This window comes from Canis aureus, chromosome 12 (genome assembly GCF_053574225.1).
Source record: "Canis aureus isolate CA01 chromosome 12, VMU_Caureus_v.1.0, whole genome shotgun sequence".
Lineage (NCBI taxonomy): Eukaryota > Metazoa > Chordata > Mammalia > Carnivora > Canidae > Canis > Canis aureus.
Window position 1 is genome coordinate 21,504,706 of NC_135622.1, and position 27,641 is coordinate 21,532,346.

At 35.3% G+C, this 27,641-nt stretch overlaps 1 long non-coding RNA gene across 1 annotated transcript in view; it reads right to left on the reverse strand.

The window, feature by feature from the left end:
- The window catches only part of LOC144324638 (uncharacterized), a 134,911-nt gene that overhangs the window by 20,460 nt on the left and 86,810 nt on the right, over window positions 1–27,641 (reverse strand). The window contains exon 4 of the long non-coding RNA XR_013390070.1: window positions 19,412–19,551. This is a non-coding gene — a long non-coding RNA (uncharacterized LOC144324638). The remainder of the gene's footprint in view (window positions 1–19,411; window positions 19,552–27,641) is intronic.

Genomic DNA, 27,641 nt, shown 5'->3' on the forward strand with positions numbered 1-27,641 from the left:
TCAATTCTAAGTGGTTTCTTCCACAGTAGTCCTCCTTGGTTAAGCTAAATCTTTGAAAGTCTTATTCATGTACCTGCTTTATTTCAGCAGCACTTAGATAGAATAAAGAAATCAGGATTAAGTCTACAAGGAACAAAGCACCCCAGAAAAAGATTAAGGCTGTTACATTCCATAATTCCAAAGGTGCAATGTATTTACAACCTGCCATTTGTAGGAGAAATAACTACAATTCTAAGATTGAAAATTCACTGGAAGAAGGAAACTGGAGCAAGAGATAACTAGAAGAAATGTAGACTTCATAATTCTCAGATGTATTAGGGGTGATCCTTATGTGCTTACAATATTGAACATATATTACCTTAATAATTAAATATAAGGAGAATTAAAACCTACATTATAAATATAAGGGTAAAATTATACTTAAAATTCCCTGTAATTTTGCATTCTTGTGTTCCAGCTGATATGTCACTAATTAATGTTCTCACATGAGGTAACCTAGCAAGTGCTGCTCCGTTGCTCAGAGAAGTGTATGACCTAATTTCTTCCCCTCATTCCTCATCTCAACATTTTCATTTACTATTAAGCTCATAAGCAAAATGTCAACTCTACTCCAACACCTCAGCTACTTCTCTGCTCCCTCATTGATACTGCTGGGGAAAAGCATCAACAAAGGAGATCCATGTCACAATTTGATCAAAGTCAAATTCATGTGACTTGAACTTTGATGAATGTATTCAAAAGTTTCCTATCCAGGACTTGCACATTTCACTCTCAGAGGACCATGAGTCTTACTAGATGGGCGAGAGAAGAGGAGTTCACTTATTTATTTATTTATCTATTTATCTATCTATTTATTTATTTATTCATTCATTCATTCATTCATTCATCCATTGATTTTGATTTAAAGTTTCTGTTTAAATTCTATTTGGTTAACATATATGGTAACATTGGTTTCAGGTATAGAATTTAATGATTTATCAATTACATGTAACACCCAGTGCTCATCACAAGGCCTCTTAATCCCCATCATCCATTTAGCCCAACCCATGCACATGTCCCTCCATCAACCCTCAGTTTGTTCTCTACAGTTAAGAGTCTTTTATGGTTTGTTCCCCTCTCTCTTTCTCTCTCTCCCTCTCTTTTTTCCCCTCCATCCCCTATGTTCATCTATTTTGTTTCTCAAATTCCACATGTGAGTGAAATCATATGGTATTTGTCTTTCTCTTGACTTATTTATTTCATTTAGCATAATACACTCTAGCTCCATCCATATTGTTGCAAACGGCAATATTTCATTCTTTTTGATGGCTAATATTCCATTGTATCTTTATACCACTTCTTCTTTAATGATGGACATTTGGCTTCTTACCATAGTTTTGCTATTGTTGATAATGGTGCTATAAGCATTGAGTGTATGTGTCCCTTTGAATGGGTATTTTTGTATCCTTTGGGGTAAATACCTAGTAATGCAATTGCTGGATCATAGGGTAGTTCTATTTTTATCTTTTTGAGAAACTTCCATACTGTTTTCCATAGTGGCTGCAGCAGTTTGTATTTCTTCCAATAGTGTAAGAGGGTTTCCCTTTCTTCACATCCCTGCCAACATCTGTTGCTTCCTCTGTTGTTAATTTTAGCCATTCTGAAGGGTGTGAGGTGGTATTTCATAATGGTTTTGATTTGTATTTCCCTGATGAAGAGTGATGTTGAGCATCTTTTTATGTGTTTCTTAGCCATTAATTTATTAGAAAAGATCTAATTACTTTTTTTGTACTTCCATCTGTTAATACATTCTGTTTCTCTTTTCCTTTTGTCTTCAACTCAAGGAATGTGCCCACATTCCACATGTACCCATTATCCCATTTTATTCATTGCCAAATTTTTATGACTAGCAATTAAACAGTTCAGGTATTTGAGCTCCCCCGTACACTCCTCCCCAACCCTATTCCCCCTTGCCTTTTCGAACAACTATATATTTGTATTTATAAAGTCCACATTAATTCCTGTTAAAATGAATGTCATCTTCTTGTGAGTACACAAGGACTTCACTGCTGTTTGCTCTTCTTTCTTTTGTATCTCAAGTTTCCCTGCCCCATCCCCAGGATTATTTCCTACAGCAGAAGACTCTCATCTTTAAAACATACAAAACTCCTATTCCCTCTAGCTGCTTTCACAATTTGATTCTCTTTAACACAACACTCCCTGAAAGAATGGAAAAAACTCACTATATGCCCCTGCCTTTCTTGATCTTTTTTTTCCTACCATTCAACATAAATTAATCTTATCCAAGATACCAATCATGTGCACAATGCCAAGTCAAACATTCATTGTTTATACTTCATTCACTTGACCTACCAGCATTAGACTCTGTTGATCATTCTCTTTTTGAAACACTTGGCTTAGATTCCAGAACACTGCAAATTCCTGGCTTGATGTAGATTCTGTTAGATTTTCTATGTGGATGATTATGTTGCCTGAAAATACTGACAATTTTATTTTTTCCCTCCTAAAGCTCATACCTCATATTTCCCCTTGAATTATTACAATATAAAGGAAATATGAACCATATGGTAATAAAAAAATAGCATCCCAAGTTTTGTTTCTGATATATGGCAAATGTATCATTCTTCATTGGATAGGTTTTGGGTTTTGTTACACAGCATTTATCAAATTAAAGGTTTTTTAATTTAATTCATGGTTTTTTGAAAGTTTGAAAATACAAAGAAATGCTGGACTTCAGGTAATACATTTTCTGCATCTTTTGAGATGAACATATATTTTTTCCTGAAACAACTTGTATAAAATTGAGATTATAGGGATCCCTGGGTGGCGCAGCGGTTTGGTGCCTGCCTTTGGCCCAGGGGGCGATCCTGGAGACCCGGGATCGAATCCCACGTCGGGCTCCCAGTGTATGGAAACTGCTTCTCCCTCTGCCTGTGTCTCTGCCTCTCTCTCTCTCTCTGTGTGTGACTATCATAAATAAATAAAGAATTAAAAAAAATTGAGATTATATGTACTGCTTGAGTATTTTCTAGAACCTACACATAAAATCACCTGGGCCTAGGGAAGGGTAGAAAATGTATTACATTATTTTCTTTATTGCTTATTGATTTTGCTTAAGCCATATCTCTGTCTCTTTAGAGTAAAATTATTTGATATAATTGTTCCATCCTGACTCAAGGCAGAGAAGAATTATATTTCAGAGTATTTTTGTTATTATTCCTTCCCCTTATTCAGACTTTCACTGAGATATGTAGCTTTTTTAAAAAAAGATTTTATTGATTTATGAGAGAGAGAGAGTGAGCAAGTGAGCATGAGTGTGGGAAGGAGCAGAGGGAGAGGGAGTAGACTATCCACTGAGCAGGAAGTCCAACACTGTAGGGCTCAATCCAGGACTCTGGGATAATGACTTGAACCAAAGGCAGATGCTTAACCAGCTGAGCTACCCAGGCACCCTGTTATATAGCTCTTTACTTTTTTTTTTTTTTTTTTTTTTTTGAGAGAGACAGAGCACACACATGCAAGTGAGCGGAGGGCGGAGAGGGGCAGAGGAAGAGAGAGAAAGAGAGAGAGAGAGAGAGAGAGATAGAATCTTAAGCAGGCTCCATATCCAGCACAGAGCTAAATATAGGGCTCAATCTCACAACCCTGAGATCATGACCTGAACTAAAATCAAGATTTGGAAGCTTAACTGACTGAGGCACTCGGGTGCCCCGAGATATGTAGCTTTTTGAGAGTTCCAACTTGATACAGGGTTCTCAGTTCCACCACCCCTTTCTGTATTGATTCAATGACTTCTCTCCTTCCCTTGTGGCAACCCTTCCAGCTGTTAGTAGTACAATAGTTCTGGCTCTATTATGCTCACCACTCTAGATTTCAGTTGCAGCTTTGTTTTAGGCCCCCATGAATTCTTCTTGACTTCTTTTGCAAGCTCAGCTGTATGTGTAAAATAATGTTGTTGTATTTACATTTCCAACTGTTTTATAGCAGGAGCTATTTCATTCCAAAATATCTCATCTGTCTAAATGCAAAATATAGTAGCCTCATTTACTGTGACTTTTCTAAAAATAATTTCTTTTAATAATTTCAAGATGTTTTAAAGCAATGACCTCCTTCTAACATCCTATTTATTTTCATTCATATTTTTTCTTTAAATCATGAAATATACAAGTACATTTTGAAGAAAAAGTGAACAATTATGTACCTAGATCAATAAACATACATTACTTGCATCCTAGAAGCTCCTCTATGTCTCTTGACCATCACAACGTCATCTGAACCCCTTCCTCCATCAGGTGCTCACTCTTCTAACTCTTAAGTAAATAGTTCCTGCTATTCCTTTATAGTTGTATCACCTGTGTGTACCCCTAATTAATATATTGTCTAATTTTGTTTAGCTTTTATCTTGATGTGTTCTCTGTGTTTTGTTCTTGATTTTAACAGTATCAAGATGTTTAATTTCATGTTGACATGTGTAGCTATGATTTTTATATGAGATATCATATATCATTTTTGTCAGTTCATTAAAAGAAATTATGGTCTTATATTTTTCCCATTACAAAAAATGCTGATATAACATTTCTAAACATACTTTCTTGCACAAGATTTATTCCAGATATTGAGACACCTGTGAGTTGAAATGCTGGATCCCAGGACTTCTGCATATTCAGCTTTGCTAGAAAGCCCAAAATGTTTCTAGAAGGATTTTATCAGTCTACACTATTATCATCAAGAAATGAGTTACTCAGCCATTAGAAACAACAAATACCCACCATTTGCTTTGACATGGATGGAACTGGAGGGTATTATGCTGAGTGAAATAAGTCAATCGGAGAAGGACAAACATTACATGGTCTCATTCATTTGGGGAATATAAAAAATAGTGAAAGGGAATAAAGGGGAAAGGAGAAAAAATGAGTGGGAAATATCAGAAAGGGAGACAGAACATGAAAGACTCCTAACTCTGGGAAATGCACTAGGGGTGGTGGAAGGGGAGGTGAGCGGGGGGTGGGGGTGACTGGGTGACGGGCACTGAGGGGGGCACTTGACAGGATGAGCACTGGGTGTTATTCTATATGTTGGCAAATTGAACAGCAATAAAAAATAAATTTATAATAAAAAATTAAAAAAAAAAAGAAATGAGAGTTACTAATTTGCTAAGTATCCCAGTCAACATTTAATGTTATCGGTTACTTAATTTTTTGCTTTTATATGTTAATTTGAGTGTAACTTGCATTTTCCTGGTTACTAGTGAGTTTCACCATCTTTTCATATGTTTATCTGCTATTCATGTTTTCTCTTCTGTAATTAAATGCTCACATTTTTTTCCATGATGTTTTTTGTTGTTGATGATGACATTAATAAGTTTTATGTATGTTGGATACTAACTCCTTATTAGCTATAAGTGCTACAGGTATCTTTTGTTAGAGTGTAGTCTGTCTTTTCGCTTTCTTTATGGCATCTTTTAACGAATAAAAATTCTTTATAAAAATTGAGGTGTAATTGACATAACATTATTTTCAGATATACAACATAGTGATTCAATATTTGTATACATGGAGAAATGATTATCACAATAAATTCAGTTACCATCCATTACCCTACACAGTTGGAAATTTTTTTATTATGATTAAAACTTTTAAGATTTACTACCTTGGGACACCTGGGCAGTTCAGCGGTTGAGCGTCTGCCTTTGGCTCAGGGCCTGATCCTGGGTTCCCAGGATTAAATCCCCGCATCAGGCTCCTTGCATGGAGCCTGCTTCTCTCTCTGCCTGTGCCTCTGCCTCTCTCTCTCTCTTTGTGTCTCTCATGAATAAACAAATAAAACCTTTTTAAAAAATTTACTCTCAGCAACTTTCAAATATCCAATAGAGTATTATTAACTATAGATACCATGTTGTATGTTATATCCCCGTGACATTTATTTTATAACTGGAAGCTTGTACCTGTTGATTCTCTTCACACACTTCACCTACCTCATACCACCCTCTCCTCTGCAAACATCAAGTTGTTCTCCATGAGCTTGGCTTTTTTGTTTATTTTGTTTTGTTTGCTTGAATGAATAAATACATGTTCTCAATTTTAACATAATGGAATTGAGTTTTCATTATAGTTTGCATTCTTTTGGAGTAGTCATGCCATCTTTAATCAAAGATTGAAACTTTTCTAAAATACCACTAGGGAAGTACTAATTATTACATTCAATTTGTTTTTCAATACTTTTGTTAACAAACATAACATTCACTAATAATTTTTGATATCTTTGGTTATCCCTTTTTTCTTAAAATTATTGCTCTCCTTGCTTAGGTCACAATTTCTTGGTTTTCCCTCTTCTGTAGAACTTTGTATCCTAAGTGAGATCATGTTTTACCACACATACAAATATTTTTATTGTTGTCCCTATTCATTGTTATTTTCATGCCCTATAGTATTTCTGAGTAACTTCACTCATTCTCAGGATTTCACTTACCACTTCTTAACTAAATCATCTCCTATCAGCTCTTGGGCTCATATATCCAAATTCAACCAGATATTTGCACTTGATTATCACAACTACTTTTCTTCCCTACTTGTGTTGGAACAAATTAGCTAGAGGTCAAAATGTTAGCTTTATTATAGAACAGCTGACTATAGAATGTGGCTTCATATCCAGAGTAAAAGGGTAGGCTAACACTCTCCTCTAAATTAGGCAGACAATTATCCTCAGAGCCACAATGGGATGAATAGTTCTCCTCCATAGTGTCAAAGCTCCTTCCCCTAAGCTAAACCATTCACCAGAAAGACAAATCAGAAGATACCTTCTTAGAAGGGAGGCATATATAACCTCAGAATCAGATGTTTGCCCTCAGAATCATTAATTAGGTAACTCTCATCTACATTCAGTGGGAAGTAATAAGGGATGAAGAAAGAGGCAAGGGACACTTATTTAAAGAAAGTCCTAGATCAAAGGAATTATTTATCTTCTAACAAAACCTCTCCAAATTTTCAATGGTTACCTATTACCTACAGGATTTTATCAAATTTCCTCAACATAGCATACAGATATCATCTTCTTTTACCCACATCCTCTGACCTCCACCATCTCCAACATCAACTCTCACTATGTATTCTTTTGCACTTCAGTCTAGCAGCATTTACCTGCCCATAATTTCTAGTATTCTTTGTGCTGAGTCTTGACTTTATTCTTCTGGTATCTTAATTCTCCTTTCCGAAGTGTCCCCAGATTTATCACACAGATATACAGATATCAGTTATCTAATATATATTATATATTATATATATATATATATATAATATATATATATATATATATATATTCCTTAAGTCTAAGCTTAAATTTTTTCCAGAAAGCTTTTGGTTTCCTCCACTCCAGCTACTTTAAATGACTCTTGTACAATACTATGTTCCATTTTCTAAGATTAATTCCCTTGCTTGTGTTATAATGACCTATTTGTGTGTATATCTTCCCTACTGGGCTATAAACTCTTCAGAGTAGGTATCCTCAGACACCAAGAAGACTGCAGACATAAGAATGTTTGATAAATGAATCTTACTTTTCTTTAAATTTTTGACCTGTTTGTCTAATCTCAGTTGTTTTCCCCTTGGATTTGACAACAGGTTTGACTTCTTAGCTTTGATCTCTTTCTTTTCTTTTCTTTTCTTTTCTTTTCTTTTCTTTTCTTTTCTTTTCTTTTCTTTTCTTTTCTTTTCTTTCTTCTTTTAAATAGGAATCCATCCTTAGTATTTCTTGGCCTCAGTCAACTCCCATCTGATCTACTGTGGCCTTCAGGGCCCCATTTCAGATATACCTACACCTGGCCTACAGTGGACCAATGAGATATGAAACTTCCCTCACATCTTCTCCCTTCTCATCTCCAGATCCTTCAGCTTTGAGCTCTACTTAGGATTTAAAAAGTGAACACTGCCTCTGATGTCTATGCTAAAGGGAGTAAAAAAAGGGCATATTTCTTGCAGCAAACATTTATAAAATGTTACATTCCATGTTCTTTTCTGTTTTTTACAGTGTGATCAGGTGATCATACCAGCCTCACAACAAAACACTGAACACAGGGAGCAGTGTTTAGAATTATATTCAAATAACATTTTTCAAAATTAATCTGGCACATAATCATATTACACATAATAGTTATAGTGCATATGGTAATATGCTACTGATAGTAAATAGTCCTCACAAATAACTGTCAGCAATATTACTTCCTTGTAGTGAGAGTATTAATATTTCTCTTTGTTCATTTTGTTGAACATTTTGTTGGCAGGTTCCCCTGATTGTACGTGCACTTTAATCTTCATCTTTTGCATATAACTACTTATTTTTACTGAAATCCAAGATCCTTTTTCCTTTTATATGTTGAGATTCTATGACTTCTAAGGCTAATGATGTCCTTTCTACCTGATAATTCTATAGTGGAATAGACTGCTCCTCACTTCCTATTCAGACCCTTTGGAAGGAGATCCTATAAATAGCTAATTCATCAAATGATCAATTGGAAATATTAGATGAGAGTGAGAAAGTATCTTTTCGGCCAAGAATAGTGCATGGAGTGATTCTGTCAAATAAGGTTCATTGACTGTAAGCAACAAATACCAACTTCATTTAAGGCTTAGTGTCTGTGAACTTACTCAGGTCTTGGAATTATGTGAGTGTTGTTGCCAAAGTAGTTTTAGATGAAAACATTAAATAAAACCTTTATGGGCTGTTGATATTCTTCCTCCATTATTTATGACATGATAGCTTCAGTCAGAGATCTCTATGGATCAACCTATTTCCAAAAATATGTTTATGTGATTATATCTGTACTTAAACACCATGGTTACATTCCATCATCAGCTAGGCCAATAATGCTGATAAGGCCCATTTTGGTCAGAGAGGTTAATTGCTTCCACTGCCAATCCACAATCTTAAACTCTCCTCAGTTCTACTGAGAAGAGGTATCCAATTTTAACTGTAAACTTTACTACCAATATTTCTGGTCAACAGAAAACTGCTATAAGTTGTTTTCTAAACATTTTCATGTTTACCACATCAATTTATTCCTGATGATAAGGAAAATAAAAGTCTTATGAAGCACTGTCAGATAACAGTGAAGGAAATTATAGGAATGCAGAAAGCATAATATTCCTATTTCACAAACATTTAAATATCTTTGCTTACATTTTCTATGACCTTGTAAGTCACTTATGTAGGTTAGCTATAAATTGAAGTTTCATTGGCCAACCTAACAAGCTGTTAAAAAAAAAAACAGCCAAATACATCAATATCCTATTTAATAAAAATGTCTTATAAGTGCAGATATCTCAATAAATAGTGCCCTTACTTCCTTGATTAAGTATCCACTAAATCAATCCTCCATTATTTTAATAATACAAATTAGTAAATTACTGTATTTCTTCTTGAATATAACTTTGATTCTGCTTTTCACTCTGCATACAATCTTGAATGCAAATTTTTGTTTCCAAGTGAACAGTAATGAAAAGAGGGTCATGACTTCCTCAAGCAAGGCAGCTCTTTTGGACAGCATTTCAGAAGTCCTTTGGGTCCTCCAAGAAATTCTGATTACAAAAAAAAAAAAAAAAAAAATTCTGATTACAATTATTAGGTTATAACTTTTTTTAAAAAGTCAGGATCTCAACTTTCATGTAAGATATTTGACAATGTTGTGCATTCAACTGGAGTTGTAATTCATTAACCCACAGAGTAACTCTGTGACCTTGGTTTTTGGGAGGACCAGCCTGCAGTTATAAGGAATAAGAAATTATTTCAGTAATGTCACATACTTTCCCATTTCAGTTCCTGACCTGAGGCAAGGATTTTGAGGTTAAGGTTTGTTTTTTGTTTTTTTGTTTTTTGTTTTTTGTTTTTTTTGCCCAGTTATTCAATGGCATTTAGGAAACCATTCTATCTTGTTTTATTTTATTTTATTTAACCTTTTTATTTCCTTTAAATTGGTGGAATGAGAGCGCCTACCTTATCTCCACAGTCTTAACCTTCAATGGTGAACTTATCTTAGGTTCACACAAGAGTCATTCATCATGGACTGTCACTTTCCTAGCCCCCCTATATAAATAGGATTTTCTTTGCATTTCATCTAATTTTAAATTATGGAAAATATCTCATGTTGTCTTTGAGGATCTATTGACTGTACAATTTGTTTAGTACCAGTTGTAAAGTCAGCCAGAATTCTTAGGTTAAAGCAATAGAAACAGGCTCTTACTAATTTAGAGGGGGAAAGTGGGAACAGATATTTGAAAAATATTGGGGTATTACCAATAAGTAAAAGAAAAGTTGACTATGAAAACATTCGTGAGAAATTGGACAAGGGGATTTCTGTGTTCAATTTCAGGAGCTCATATATTGTTCTAAAGTAAATCAGTGCCATTGACTATCTATTCCAACAATGCCCAAAGTAGATCCTTTGATCATTTCTTAACAGGTGAAATTGTACATGAAAGAAGGACAGAAAAAAAAAATAGCCTCTACAGTAGAATAGAAAATTATACAAATAAAGTTTAAATTTCAGAATCTGGAAATAATAACCCAAAACAGAGTGGATCAACACCCAAGAAACAAACAATCCCATCATGAAATGGGCAGAAGATGTGAACAGAAATTTCACCAAAGACGACATACACATGGCCAACAAGCATATGAGAAAATGCTCTGCATCATTTGCCATCAGGGAAATACAAATCAAAACCACAATGAGTTACCACCTCACACCACTGAGAATGGCAAAAATTAACAAGATAGGAAACAACAAATGTTGGAGAGGATGTGGAGAAAGGGAAACACTTGTACTGTTGGTGGGAATGCAAACTGGTACAGCCACTCTGGAAAACTGTGTGGAGGTTCCTCAAAGAGTTAAAAATAGAGCTACCCTATGACCCAGCAATTGCACTGCTGGGTATTTACCCCAAAGATACTGATGTAGTGAAACGCCAGGACACACACCTGCACCCCAATGTTTGTAGCATCAATGTCCACAATAGCCAAACTGTGGAAGAAGCCTCTATGTCCTTCGACAGATAAATGGATAAAGAAAAGTGGTGATATATATATATATATATATATATATATATATATATTTGTGCTAGAACCATTTTAATATAATTATACATATCTGCCAAATCCAGGAGGAAAAGGTATATGCATATATAACTTTTCCAGTTAACATCTGCAAGCATAAACGACAATGATCTCTGTTTATAAATTCATCAGGGTCAGAGCAATTGACCAATGTCTCTTTACTGCTAGGCTTACCAACAGTAAATTACAGATGAATTAGTGTCCTTTTGTTTCTCTTCTCTCACTCTCCTTGTCCAGAGACATTTTGTTGTAAAGTTTTAGCGCGGCTCACCTCCAGCCAAAGGTAATCTTTTTAGATAAGTACTCAGTTGCTCTGAATTTGCTTATAATTATAACCTATTTAATCACAGAAGAACCCCTGCAGAGGTGGAGTTCAAGGTTGCATACAATAACAGGAGATCACAGTTTTGAAGTCTAGCACAGATTAAAAACCACAGTATATATATATATATACTCACACACAGTGGAATATTTCTCAGACACTAGAAAGGACGAATACCCACCATTTGCTTCATTGTGGATAGAATTGGAGGGTATTATGCTAGTGAAGTAAGTCAGTTGGAGAAGGACAATCATATGGTTTCACTCATATAGGGAATATAAGAAATAGTGAAAGGGATTATAAGGGAAAGGAGGGAAAATGAGTGGGAAAAATTAGAGAGGGAGACAAACCATGAGAGACTCCTAACTCTGGGAAACAAAGGGTTGTGGAAGGGGACGTAGGCGGGGGAATTGGGGTAACTGGGTGATGGGCACTGAGGAGGGCACTTGATGGAAGGACCACTGGGTGTTATTCTATATGTTGGTAAATCAAATTTCAATAAAAACAAAACAAAACAAAAATAAAAGAAGAAAAATAAACAAAGTGGATAAGGTAAATGAATATATGTTTCTGGACCTGATCAATTTTAGTCAATAGAATGTTATAAAAGCAGAAATGTCTATCAAGTAGTTTAGAAATTCGGGTATTAGAGTATATCTGGAATAGTACGAATATTTGGAAATTGTTGTATAGATAAGGTATTTGAAGCCTTACAGTAAATGAGGGCTCTTCAAGAAAACCTATGTAGGAAAAAGGTCAAGAAGTAAACCAAGTAGGTACTCATATTTAGTGAAATAGAAGGAAGACTAAAATAAATTAAGTAGTTAGATTTAGAAACAGTAGTCAGGGATCCCTGGATGGCTTAGCAGTTTAGTGCCTGCCTTCAGCCCAGGACGTGGTCCTGGAGTCCCAGGATCAAGTCCCACATCAGGCTCCCTGAATGGAGCCTGCTTCTCCCTCTGCCTATGTCTCTGCCTTTCTCTCTCTGTGCCTCTCTGTGTCTATCATGAATAAATAAACAAAATCTTTTTTTTTAAAAAAAGAAAGAAATAGTAGTCATAAAAGGAAAAAGAGAATAGTAGAGAATTATAAATTATCAGAGAGATAAGATATTTTGAGAGAGAATATTTTTATCCTACAACCAATATCATACACAACAGTAAAAATTAAAAATTATTCTTATTAAAGTAAAAATGAGGAAAGTGGTGTTTGCTATCACTTTTATTATTTTAAAGTGTTTTCATTTTTTAAAAATTTTATTTATTTATTCATGAGAGACACAGAGAGAGAAGCAGACACAGGAAGAGGGAGACGCAGGCTCCCTGCAGGATCCAGGATAGCGCCCTGAGTTGAATGCAGATGCTCAACCACTGAGCCACCCAGGCTTCCCACTATCATTTTTATTATTAAATATTTTATTATTTTATTACTGCTCTAAAAGTATGGCATATGCTAAAAAAATGGCAAGAAGTTGATTATATCCTTGTATGCATTTCTCTTTGCCATGTGATTTTGTAGTTCCCTTCATTAAGAGGTAGTGTGTATAATCCATTTCTCCACCACTTCAATTGGGGTTCGGATATGAGCTTTTCTTTAGCAAATAGCATTTTAGCCTGATGACTCATGGCCAAGTTACCTCCCATTGCCGCAGCTAACATGGAGCCAACAGTCAGACATTTCAGTGATTTCCATTCCTTATTGGTTGACTATTGATTTCTACAGCATTAACTCTCTTACATTTCTAAATTTCTTTTTTTGTTATTTTTTTTATAATAAATTTATTTTTATTGGTGTTCAATTTGCCAACATACAGAATAACACCCAGTGCTCATCCCGTCAAGTGCCCCCCTCAGTGCCCGTCACCCAGTCACCCCCACCCCCCCCATCCTCCCCTTCCACCACCCCTAGTTCATTTCCCAGAGTTAGGAGTCTTCCATGTTCTGTCTCCCTTTCTGATATTTCCTACCCATTTCTTCTCCCTTCCCCTCTATTCCCTTTCACTATTATTTATATTCCCCAAATGAATGAGACCATATAAGGTTTGTCCTTCTCCGATTGACTTACTTCACTCAGCATAATACCCTCCAGTTCCATCCACGTCGAAGCAAATGGTGGGTATTTGTCATTTCTAATGGCTGAGTAATATTCCATTGTATACATAAACCACATCTTCTTTATCCATTCATCTTTCGATGGACACCAAGGCTCCTTCCACAGTTTGGTTATTGTGGACATTGCTGCTAGAAACATTGGGGTGCAGGTGTCCTGGCATTTCATTGCATCTGTATCTTTGGGGTAAATGGGCAAAAGACATGAACATTTCTAAATTTCTAAACTGTGATTGATTACAACGGAGATAGATCCTATGGTGACAGAAAAAGTGCTTAGGTAGAGAAAGGAGAAACAGGGGCATAAAGTGAGGTGCCTTCAGCCTCTTGAAAATGCTATGTAATTGTTGGTAAACTCAGTAGTTTAGAAGGCTACATGTGATGGAGAATGGCATAAACCTCTGTTAGAGTATATGCATTTTCTTTAAAGGGTATCTGATAAACATTAAATAGCTTGGTTTTCTCTATTTTTGCAGTTTCCTAAACATTATGGAAAGTTATGATCTGTATCTTCCTTTTATAAGATATCCACCCAGTAGGATATTATTAGTGGTGACCATAATATAAACAGTGAGAAGGAAAGAGTGACAAGTATTCAGTAGAAGATAGCAAAGAACAGGCCACCTAGTGCCATTATATTACTCTGTGCATCTAGGGGCCTTAAATAATATAGAAAGGATCAAGAAACATCTGCTTCAAAAGATCATACATACTTTATTGACCATATGATGATAACTAAAATCATGGGAACAGACCAGTGGCTCAAGCCTAGCTCAATGGAACATCTTTTGACTGAAGTAAGTGTAACTTTTCACTTTGGATAACATTTGACATGAACTTCTCAGTTCAATCTTTACTCTCTCCCTAACAACACACATCTCATGAAAATGGCAATAAAGAGTGGAGATATGAATCCTTTAATTTGCTCTTTAGCACCATTTCAGAGAAAAACTGTTTTCAGAAGTATCATAAAAAATTTTTAATTTTTTATAGATTCTTGGCATATTGTACTCTATGATATCAGCCAATGAATATAAAGAAACCAAAACCTCACTTGGATTAGATCCTGTGTTTTGAATAAATAACCTGAAAAGACAGAAATCTTTCATATTAATCATGAGGAAAATGGCCTAAAAATGTTGTAAGACAAGAGAATATGCAAGTTTTTGCCAGACTGTTGCAGCTGAAGCTGACAATATTATAAACCTGTACTCATAACATCTAATATTCACCCACCTTACTGTGGTCCTCTATGTACTGACCCAGCTATGCTGACTTACTGTCATGCCATCTCCCTTTCACCACCACTCATCATACTACAGTTGAATTGGTCATTTTAGAGATGTTCAACTTCACTTGTCACCAGAGAAATGCAAATCAAAACCACAATAAGTTATTATCTTACACCTGTCAGAATGGCCAGTATCAAGGAGACAATAAATGGCAATGGCAAGTGTTGGTGGGCAAGGATGTGGTTAAAAGTAATTAAAAATATATATACCACTCTCATTTCCAACTTAGATGTGTTTTATTTGCCTGATATTCATTTCCCTCTGTTCTTCAACTGCCTCATCACTCCAGTGTCAGTTCAAATGATACCATTTCAAAGCTGCCTTCTCTTATGATCTAATGTTGTTGTCTACCCATACTAGACCAAAGTATATTTTCCTCTTTTATTTTTATATTCTTTTCACTATGTAAAACTGCATTAATTACTCATTAGTGATATGCCTTTATTCCCAATATACATTTCACATGACAGAAAACTTGTCCATCTCATTCAGTATCCCCAGTGCTTGGGGCACCTGGGTGACTCAGTAGTTGAGTGTCTGTCTTTGGCTCAGGTCATGATCCCGGGGTCCTGGGATTGAGTTCCACATTGGGCTTCCCGCGGAGAGCCTGCTTCTCTCTCTGCCTATGTCTTTGCCTGTCTCTTTATGTCTATCACGAGTAAATAAATAAAATCTTTAAAAAAATCCTCAGTGCTCAAACTTTTGTCTGACCATGGTAAAATAACTCCCTAATATCTTAGATATAGTAAGGATATAGCAGGACTTCAAATGTTAGCCATCAGACTTCTAGGCTCTGGTGGAGCATTGTGGTAAGAAGTTCAGTTGTGCTATAATGATGCCAAAAACTTCAAGTCAAAGACAGACGGTAAAATGGTCTTCATTGTAGATTCACCTTCTTAAACAGCAAGCCTAGTAGTGTTTTCCCAAATCTCTTTTATATGCTCTCCTACATGTAGGATAGCTATTCTTTTGATCACAACCAAGTGAAAAGGACGACTCCAGGTGGAAAGAAAGTATGTGACATGAACAATAATCATGCCTGAAGCAGCTGAATCTGGAAGGATTTTGATAGAAGAGAGGTCATTTTAGCTAAATTTGATCTGAAGAATAAAAGTTTTGTCTGTGCAAGTATTCTGAAACTGTCCTCTTCTCCTGCTAATTTAGCCTCTGGAAATGTATTATGTGCCTAATGAATGTTTCTTTCTTAGTGATGTCATTATCTCATGCCTATGTGATAAATAAATGAGTTGGCAAGATTAACTTGAGATGTCACAAATGAGAAGGTGTGACCAGCATCTGTATGTAGATGTGTTAAGGAGGAGTGGGGAAAAATGGGGTGAGGTGTGAGTAGCTCTGGGCCAGCACCTTAGACTGCTTTGAGGTGGTTTTCTCAAACAGCGGTATGAATCAGCAGGTATACCGCACACACCTCCTTGACATTTGTGCCTGCAAAATTGTGAGTGAGAGATGCTTTAAAAAACCCGGCAGCTTCTTTCATAAGAAAAATATACTTTGGGACTAAATTTGTCCCTCAGAGATAAAGACCAAAGGAGGAAATATCCACTTAAATCTCTTCACAGTGCAGAAAGAATTGACTGGGATCAGTACTTTGGAGGGGTGGGGTGTAGGTGTTTTGAATTGGTAGTCTTGACCTTAAGTAACATTATTCAGAACTTCAAGACCACATCTGCAATGTGTCACCACTTACAAAGAAATCCTGACTCTCATATATCATTGCTGGGTGTATAAATGGATACAATCATTTGAGTGCCATTTGGCAATAGCTATCAAATTGAAAATGCATTATCTCTTTGCTCAAGGATTCATCTGCTGGGAATTTAGTCTGAGGATTACATTAACATAAATACATGTATGGGCATGGCCATTGTAGCATTGTTTGTATTCACAAAGAACTGAAAACAATCTAAATGACAATCAGGAATTTAAAAAAGTAATTCATGATACTTTTATGCAATGTGAAGATTATGCAGCAACTGAGAATAAAGAACTATGGATGTGCATATGCTGGTGTGAGAAGATACTGGAGATATTTGAAGTAAGAAAAGAAACTTGTAATGATCTGAGTGGAATAGGATTACAAATTGCTATACAAAGAACTTTTAACTTTTAAACCAGCTAAAATTTATATAATTTGTTAAGAGATTTAGCAGTAGGTCAGAATAAACAGATGCCTGTTGTTACTTACATTCATGATAGATAGAATTGCCCATAAGAAAGAAGTTGAAATATTATTTATGTTAGTTAATCGTACAATCCTCCACATATCTTATTAGCATGAAGTCTAGGAATACCTGTGCTACTCTATTTCTCCCCAAGTAGAAGTCCTAAAAATTCTTGGGCTAATTTGGTCTGAAGGGGTCAGACAGTGAACATGGGTTCATTTACTGCACTATTACCTTACTTTAAGTCTGGACCATTATTGAACAGACAAATCTTGCCTATGACCACTATGAACACATGTCAATCTCTCTTCCTCAACAGTGATAAGCCTGACTTTTCCAAGTTGAGTTATAGTCTCTCTTTTCTGTTAAATTCACTGCAAGGCCCCCAAGTACCAGTTGGACCTGAGGGCTGTACTGATACAATATCCAGAATTTGCTACCTCATAGACCTAGAAAACCAATCTGGTTCCATAACTACTAAGGTTTAGTAGTGGGGCAGCTTCAAAGTCTAAGTTTTACTATACCCCAGTTCCTTAGACAGTCAGACAGTTCACTGTACATCTACCCACTGGTTGTGATTATAAGGTGATTATCTGTTTATGTTAATATGAGGAAACAGCTAGTACTTCTCTTAGCAAGTAAGAATAAAAAATACAAATTTAAATTCTGGCATGCATTTCTTCTGGTAAGGCACCCTACTATATGTGTAAAGGAAAGATTTATAAATATATGTAGATAGATATGTAAATATACGTGCTTGTTTTTGGAAGGAAAGTTATAAGGAGGATATACAAGAAACACTTTACAGTGGTACTGCTAGGAGGTAAGAATGATGAGGTTGGAATACTTCTAATTTTCATTTTTAGATTTTGTACTGTTTTACTTTTTAATGCCATCATGTTGTTTATATCATAATTAAAAATTCAGTGTTCTGTTTGCTTTCTCATTTTAACCAAAAATAGTAGGACAAAAAATAAATAATAGATCTTTACTTAGAGAAATTTCCAGGCATTTGCTCTTAATTCCTGGCAGGGTTGACTCTGAGCTTCCTGCTTGCAAATCAGCTTGCTCAGAGCTCTAAGGAAGTTCCCTTAGATTTGATTTTATGTCAAAACCAATCATAGTAAAGCATGTATTTAAATGGCACTTTCAGTTTATGAAACTATGTCTAAAGATACAACACACACACACACACACACACACCTCTGAACAATAGCACAGTTTTCATTTTCCCCTCACTTTTCAGGAAAGGCAATGGACCTGGAGAATTTAACACTGTATTATAAGCAGGCTTTGAACATCTATTCATCATTATGATGAAGTGGGATATGAATATATTAAGTAACGAGAATAATAATTTAACAAATACACTATTGATATCACTTGGGATCATATATAATCCAGGAGGATGTGCTGAAACTCAAAACATTTGGAGAGTGATCTCTATGGGGAATCATATTGAGAGTCTGGCATACTTTTTTTTAATATGCTAAGTTGAATTAAATCTCCATCTTTGAGTGGCAGTACTAAGCCATTCCAGCAATGTCTATTGTCTGAGTGGCCAGACATAGTAAAATAAAAAATAATTTGACTATAAAGTATATGTGTGCATGAATGACCTCTGTTCTTTTATAAATCGGTCATAATCATTCCAAAGTCCATGTGAGGCATGAAATGTTTCTAGTTTTAGGCTTCAGGTGTGATATGCCTCCAAGAGCATTCCAAGCCAACCTGAAATGCTTCTATTTAAAGATGACTAGCTGAGTATCACTTTCTTTACTCTAACACATACCGATGTTGGATTCTAGTGAAAGAGAGCCCTCTCTTTTGATGCATAAATCAGGAAACTGCAAAAAATTTGCATTGCCAGAAACTTTCCAACCTAAGTCAGAACTTTCATATCATTAAATTGATCCACTGATACTTATTTTGATTAAAGCACCAGCTAACTCATAACAGCATCTGTACTCAGTGATATAACTCAAACAAGCATAATGAATGCCTATCTTTTAATTTTTTATGAAAAGACTTCATAATATATAATTAAGATGTTTTTTACATGTTCTACTGATGAACCATCTGCAGGTATGACATTTAGCATCTGTATTTAAAAGTAGCCACCTGTTACAGTCTGGTAATCCTGACTATGAATCATTTCAGATAAATGGAATGTGGTACCATTTGGATTCAGGACTCCTCACGCATCCATCATCTTCTTGACATTTATTATTTTTTTGCAGGCTATCTTTCAGGGTTTTTTTTTTTTTTAAGTTGCATCCATTGAGAAGTCTAACTGCATTTTTTTTTAAGCAAGGGAATTCTTGTAAAGCAAGAGAAAAAGAGTTTTTAGAGGTCCCAAATTTACTTCCTGTTCCTCCTTTAGCACAGTCAGATCAAACCTACCTCCAAGTACTCATATCTCTTCAACTCTTGCTTTTGTCATCCATTTCAGGACCACTTGTCAGAGTCTTGCTTCACTCTGAGGTGTAAATAGCAATGACACTCAAGGTGATTTGCATTAGATCAGTAAAATGATCAAAGCACTATAATGAAGAGAAAAATCTAATGTTAGAGGATCTGAGTAAGAGAAACTCTCTCTCTGCCTGACTGTGTTTGAACTAGGACATTGGTCGTCTACTATCTTTGGACCCGAACTAGAAGTTACACCATTGGCTCTCCTGGTTCTCAGGCCTGTGGGCTTAGACTAGAACTATATTATCAGTTCTCCAGAGTCTTCAGCTTGACAATTGCAGATCTTGGCCTCCATAATTGTATAAGGATGTGTGTGTATATATGTGTGTGTGTGTGTGTATATATATGTATGTATGTACATATATACATATGTGTGTGCATATATATGTGTGTGCATATTTGCATGTGCGCATGTGTGAGAATATATATATACACATACATACACTTATTTTCTATGGTTCTGTTTTTCTGGGTAACTCAGAGATTAATATAGTCATTAACATCCCTTCCATTGGGCAGGCCCAGTGGCTCAGCGCCTTCAGTCTGGAGCCTGATCCTGGAGAGCCATGATTGAGTCCCACGTTGGGCTCCCTGCATGGAGTCTGCTTCTCCCTCTGTCTGTGTCTCTGCCTCTCTCTCTCTCTCTGTGCATCTCTCATGAATAAATAAATAAAATATTTTTAAAATAATAATAAAATAAAATCCCTTCCATCTCAAGTATTCTGTTCTGCTTCTAAAGACAGGTCTGGTAGAGTCTGAATTTGGTACCCCTCCTATGAGCTCCATGATACCTTATATTTTGGCATATCAGCACACTTTCCACAGCATATTATAACTGCTTATCAAAAGTCTGTCTCTTCTAGACATTAGATATGTTAAAGTCAGAAACCATGTTAATCATATTTCTCGTATCTTTAATATCTATCACAACCAGGAAAACAGTAAATACAGATGGAGGACTTATTGAAAGAATAAATGTAACCAAAAGCTTAAAAAAGAACAATGTATTTCTCCTTCTAACTAAACAAAATGTCTAAAATTCTTCATTGAAAAACTTATGCTTTCTCTTGTCACCTCATTTGTACCTGGCATTTCACCTTTCAAAGAAGCAGCCAAAGAACATAATTGTAGATTTTTGGCTTTCTGGGGAGCAGATTCATGTCAAAGCACTTTATAGGTAAGGAAATTGGGATGAAGTGGGTATTTACTAAAAGCCACTTTTGCAAAATGTATTATTTCTACTTGGCAGGACATTTTTCTTCTTCTTTCTATTATTACCACTGGTCCATGGGGTCATTCTAACTCTAATCCATGCATAGGGACACAGAGTAAACAACAATTTTATAAATGTATCTTCCAGGGCACTCATTTTCCAAATCTCTGATATACTTGTGAAATGCTATAGGAAAGTTAGACACAAATTCTGCTGTGCTGCAAACTGATGCAGAGTATATCGTGACATATATACTGTCACGATAAATAGTGATAAATAGTAAATAGTAATAAAATAGTGAGCAAAGAGGAAATAGATGGTATCCAAAGAAGATGTATTTAATTTTTAAAATGTCTTTCTGAAAATATATATTACTATCAACTTTGATGTGAAGCTATTGGAGATGCAGGTAAAAGTGGTAGGGTCTGGTATAGGATAAAAATCTTTCTGTGCTAAAACAAAGTAAATCCTAGGCAAACCAGAACTGGTTGGTCAATGTCAGGTAAGTTATTTCATGAGGCTCTTGCCCAGAATTACATATGGAGCTTGTATTGAGTAAGGAGTCAGAACTGGATAAGTCACTATAAACATACCTATCAAACAAGGGTGAGGCACAAAACATGAGCTGAGGTTTATGACCCAAGCAAAAGCAATCTGAACATTAGAAAACCAAGAGGAGAGAGCAGTGGGAGTGCTCAAGGATGCTGGGCTCATTTTGTTTCTTAACTACACAAATAATATATGAATAGATTTTCATTGTGTTGAAGGGGGTACAAAGCATAGTAAACCACCATTTAATTCCTTCTTTGTCTACAACTAACTAGTGTTTACAGTTTGAGGCATACCCTTCCGGATGCTATATATGCTATGTATGAACACAAATAATTTTTTTCATGTAAACATCCTCTTTATACTATAAATTTTGTTTTGTGACTTGATATTTTCACTTAAAAGCTCACTTTAAAAAAATGACTGTGTGATATTTTATGAAACATTTCACAGATGTATGGTCATTTATTTAGCTATTGACCTATTCGTGGTCACATAGTTTATTAACATTTTTCAAATAGTAAGCAATGATTCAAGAGGCATCTTTACACATATATCTTTATGCACAGGATGAATCATTACTGTAGGATATTAATAATAATGATGATAATTAACATGTATTTAGGGCTCATTATGTGTCAAGCTCTATGTTAAGCATTTTGTCTCTCATTTAATCTTTACAATAATCATAAGAGTAAGGCATTCCATTTTATAGATAAAAAGAGTACAGTTCAGACATGATAAATAGTATGAGCAAGGCTAATCTGGTGAAAAGAGATGGGGTCAGGGGATGTAAGCCCAGCTAGTAGTTTTCCAGAACTGGACCAGAAATACAATTGGTGGATACTATTTACATCTATAAATCACTGAATAACTGAAATCCTAAATACTCTAAGTTTAATTTTTGATTATTTTCCCTTTTCAACTCAACAAGATATTGGTCAGTCTGCATTTAAAAGCTTCCTTATAGGGCAGCCCGGGGTGGCGCCACAGTTTAGCGCCACCTTTGGCCCAGGGCGTGATGCTGGAGACCCGGGATCGAGTCCCACGTCAGGCTCCCTGCATGGAGCCTGCTTCTCCCTGTCTGTGTCTCTGCCGCTCTCTCTCTCTCTCTGTTCTCTCTCATGAAAAGTAAAAAAAAAAAAAAAAAAAAAAAAAAATTTAGAAAAAAAAAGAAGCTTCCTTATAGTTTGTGTCATCTCATTTGCACCTGACATTTTCCCTTTGGACAAAGCATCAAGGAACACAGAATTTAATTTTTCACTTGCCTTTATAATGCCAAATTGCCCTTAAAAAAGCCATAACAAACTATTTTCTAAAGCACTTTGAATGAAGGTAACCATTTCCCACATATTTGATAATATAGTGTCTTTTTAAAGGTTTGATGATCTACTGAGGGAAAACTGATATTACTATTTTAATTTGTATTTCTTTGATCACCACCATCATAAATTTACATCATTTATGTTTTTCTATTGCAAAATCTCTGTTTTTATCCTTTGTTCAATTTCTATGGGTTTTATTTTTTACCTTTTTTTGATTCCTATAAATCCTTTTTAAATAAGATTTATTTATTTATTTGAGAGAGAGAGCATGACTAGGAGGGACAGAGGGTGAGGGAGAGAGAATCATAAGCAGACTTTGCACTGAGCACAGAGCCTGATGCAGGGCTTGATCTCGCAACTTTCCTGAGATCACCATCTGAGCCAAAACCAAGTCAGCCACTTAACTGGCTGCATCACTTAGGTGCTCCAGATTTCTATAAATTCTTTACATGTTCTGTATTTTAGTCCTTTGCTATATCTTTCAAGCATTTTATATAATTGATTTAATTTTATTTAATGTTAGCATAGAAATAAGATTGTTGCTATTAGCTCCAATTATTAACAGCCTTTCTACATTTGGCTCCTGTATTAGATGTAAACAGAATCAAAGCTCCTGTGATGGTAGCAGATTTGAAGTTTCCCTCCTGAATTTCTTTTTGCACAGTAATTTTAAGGATGTAGCTGAGAACCCACTGAACAGGATACAGCAAAGTGTATGTACTTGACACTGAATGATGGTATTTCAGGAGTTTTCAATAGGTCTATGTGCCCAATTGTTTGTTTGTTTTTTTTTAAGACTTTATTTATTTATTCATGAGAGACGCAGAGAGAGAGGCAGAGACACAGGCAGAAGGAGAAGCAGGCTCCCTGCAGGGAGCTCGATCCTGGGTCTCCAGGATCACACCCCGGGCTGAAGCCGGCACTAAACTGCTGAGCCACCCGGGCTGCCCTATGTGCCCAACTGTTAAGTGAAGCAGTCATTATTTAATCTAATGAGCACTTTTGTTATCACGATGCAGTGTTCAATTTTACATAGTTTTAAACTGACTCTTTCTTCAGTTTGAAAAACTAAAGTAAACATGCTCACATTCCTTTGAGGATATTAAGTTATACCTTCAAATATGGAATGCCAGTAGAACATGTGACTTTTAGAATAACATGTAAATACAATGGTTATAGAATATTAGAATTTCCACAACTTGGGAGATCATCTTGCTATGTTTAAATATGATATTTAGTGGATCTTATTATATAAAACTTGCAGATATCTGGAAATATATTAATGATAACATATTGAAATGAGAGCTTTCAGATTCATTCAGTTTGAAGAATATAAGATGGTACTCTCTGAAACAATAGATTATGGCCTAAAGTATTAAAAGAAATGATAGGTGACATCATAAAATTAATTGGTGTTTGTGAATAACAAGCCATGATAAAGAGAAAAAACATTTGCTTCCTTCCAAAAGGATGTGACCTATATGAGAGTTGGAGTTTCAACTTTATTCACTTAGTAAGTCACAAAAGAAAGAAGATAAGTAAGGATATACAAAACTGGAGAAAATCTATCAAGTTATTTGACATAATTGATATTTATAGAACTCTTCACATACGAAACACAATTACTTTCATATTATTTTCAATAAATTTATAAATATTGAAATCATAGAGAGTATCTCTGATAACACAGAAATCATATATGTTTTCTGAACAGCCTATGCTAGAACACAACTAACAAAAGGATATTTTAGAAATTCTTTGAATATTTGGAAATTAAATAACATGCTTCTTCATGATCTGTTGGCCCAAACAGTTATCATAAGAGAAATAAGAAAATACTTTGTATTGAATCAAAAAATATGTGAGATGCAGCTGTAACAGTGCTTACAGGGAAATATGTGGTTTTATTTATTTATTTATTCATTCATTCATTCATTCATTCATTCATTCGAGACACAGAGAGTGAGAGGCAGAGACACAAGCAGAGGGAGAAGCAGGCTCCATGTAGGGAACCCAATGTGGGACTTGATCCCAGAACTGCAGGATCACACCCTGAGCCGAAGGCAGATGCTCAACCACTGAGCTACCCAGGTGTCCCAAAAAGTCAGAAGATAATGGAATGATATCTTCATTCCTGAAAGGAAATAGCTGCACCCAAAGGACTCTAGGCCCTGAAAAGATACTGTTTAAGAATAATGAAGAAATAATGGGACGCCTGGGTGGCTCTCTCTCTCTCTCTCTCTCTCTCTCTGTTTCTCATGAATAAATAAATAAAATCTTAAAAACAAAAAAAGAATAATGAAGAAATAAATAGAAATATTTTCAGACAGGGCAGCCCAGGTGGCTCAGAGGTTTAGTGCCGCCTTCAGCCCAGGGCCTGATCCTGTAGTCCTGGGATCGAGTCCCATGTCAGGCTCCCTGCATGGAGCCTGCTTCTCTCTCTACCTGTGTCTCTGCCTGTCTCTCTCAATCTCTTTCTCTGTGTCTCTCATGAATAAAATCTTAAAAAAAAAAAAAAAAGAAATATTTTCAGACAAACAGTGAAAGAAAGGACAGGTGAGATTACTAAAAAGTGAAATCATCAAAAGGGTCTTTTAGTAAAGTCTAAGGGGCATATTTCAGAGGGAAGGAAAGAGATCCTTTCTTCCATGTAGAGAGAGACCCCAAATAGAGATGCCTGAAGTGGGCGTGAAATGCAAGAAGAATGAAAGCCAATGCAAGTAATAAACATGCAGGTAGAGATAAACAAGCGTTAACTGCATAAAATAACACTAATGACATGTTAGAGGATGTCTAACATCCTCCTTCAGCGGTGCTAAACAGTGGAGCCATCCAGGCTGCCCCAGAAATATGTGGTTTTAAAGGTTAATATTAGAAAAGGAAAGATTTAAATTCAATGATCTAAGCTTCTACCACAAAAGGTAGAGAAAGAAGGGCAAATTTAACTTGAAGTAAGTGGAAGAAAAAAAAAATAATAAGTATGATATTCAATGAAATAGAAAGCAAATAACAATAAAACTCAATGAAGCCAAAACTTGTTCATTCAAATGAGCAATACAATTGATGAATTTTAGTTAGATTGATCCTAAATAAATAAACTTAACAAACTAATCATATCAGGAATCAAAGAGGGAATATCACGTCAGATCCCATTCTTAACTTTGATCTACTGGTATTTTGTACTAGAAAATGATTTGTTGTAGCAATGCTGTTCTGTGCGTTTTAAGATGCTTAGCAGCATCTCTGGCCTCTATTTACTAGATGCCTGTAGCAACCCAAGTCCTGACCACCAAAAATGTTTCCAAACATTTTTGTTTGACCAAATGTCTCCTGGGGGGCAAAGTCACTCCCCCGTGAAAATCACTCCTATAAATATTAAATGAATAAAAGGGAAGTGTTTTCAACAACATTTTGATAATAGATTTATATAAAATGGAAAAAGTCCTTAAAAAAACAGAAGCTATCAAAAGTGAATTTTCAAGAAGAAAAAGAAAGTTAATTTAGCCTTATATGAGGCCTTAAAAAGTTGCATTTTAAAAACCCTCTCTATATGGTATGAAAGTATGATGTTTTGTAAGCCAATTATTCCCACAAATATTTTAAAATTCTAGAAGCACCTTAAGAGTATGGAAACTGAAGAAAAAAGGACAATTTTAAGGAGGGAGCCAAAGCTTAGAAACAAGCGACAAGTATGGAATAAGTTTCCCTTTCCTGTAACTTTATCTCAAGGACAGATATAAAATCCCAAAGGCTTTAGTATCAGATAGCTAGATACCTCATAGAAATATCAGTTCTGCCTGAAACAACTAGAGGAAGTAGACTGGCTACAGTAGTGTGTGTAGCAAACACCAGAAATGAGAAAGCAAGAGAATGGTTACTTTTATTCTGTGCTTAAAACCAGCCCAAATTTTTAGTTCATCCATGAATCATAGTTGCAGACAGCAAGACAGAACTCTTTGGAAATAAGATTTACAGAATTGAGATTTTAGCTGTCATACACCAAAGGTATGAGATTTTTAAGTTTATTGTCTAATCAAATTAGCAGCCTGCTAAAGCAATCATCAATACTTTTCAGAACAATATAACAGAACACAGGATGTACATATGCAATCACATCACGTCAAGGATTAAAGTGCCAAAATACATAAACTTACCATAGGGCCTAGAAATTCCATTTCTAGGTGTTTGCTCACTTGATTTGTAGCAAAGTGGTCAAATATGTATGAGAAAACCTGCTTATTACAACTTCCTCTGAGATATTCAAGATGAATGTTAACTAATTAAAATTCTGATAGACATGCACAACAAAAAACCTAAAACCAAAAAAACTTTAGCTAATTTTTAGCCCAGTATTTACAAAACTCATTTAATTGGGCTTTTTTTTTTTTTTTTTTTTTCAGTGTCACTTATAAGCATTACAGAGAACTAGAGATATGAGGAATTCCTCTCTCTGGGAAGAATTCTGTAACTAGATAGAGTTACAGAATTTTAGGAAAAATTTATGAATAATATACTATAGTTTCTTTTGGAAACAGTTATAAAATAAACAAATATTGGGGTATTCAAAGACTATTACATGAGAGAAACTAACAGGTTAATGAGAAATATGAACACTTCATTAAAAAATACATTATTAAAATTAATAGTACTTAAATTATTCTTGTTACATGATATTTGCTCATTAAACACTAGTGGACAGATGTAAAAAAGAAAGAACTGAAATGATTTTTCTCTTTTTACCTAACAGAACAAAAGCAGATCTTTTCATTCACATAGACAGTGTTCAAATATAATACGGATATTTCTGAATAAAAACAATTTCAAATATCTTGTCTTTAATCAATGAATCTTTAATTCATCTCTCTTTTATAGACTGCTACTTTCTATATTCCCTTAATAATCTTGTATTTGAGTGCCTAATTTTAGCTTTGCTTCACACATACCTGGAAACTGGAATTTTGAAACTTTCTCTTGCTGCCTAACCTAGAGAGACAGGTGAGAAACTCTTTGTGACTAGCTATTCATTAGCAGTGAACATGTGGTCCTCGATATAAACATATGTCAACAAGAATTC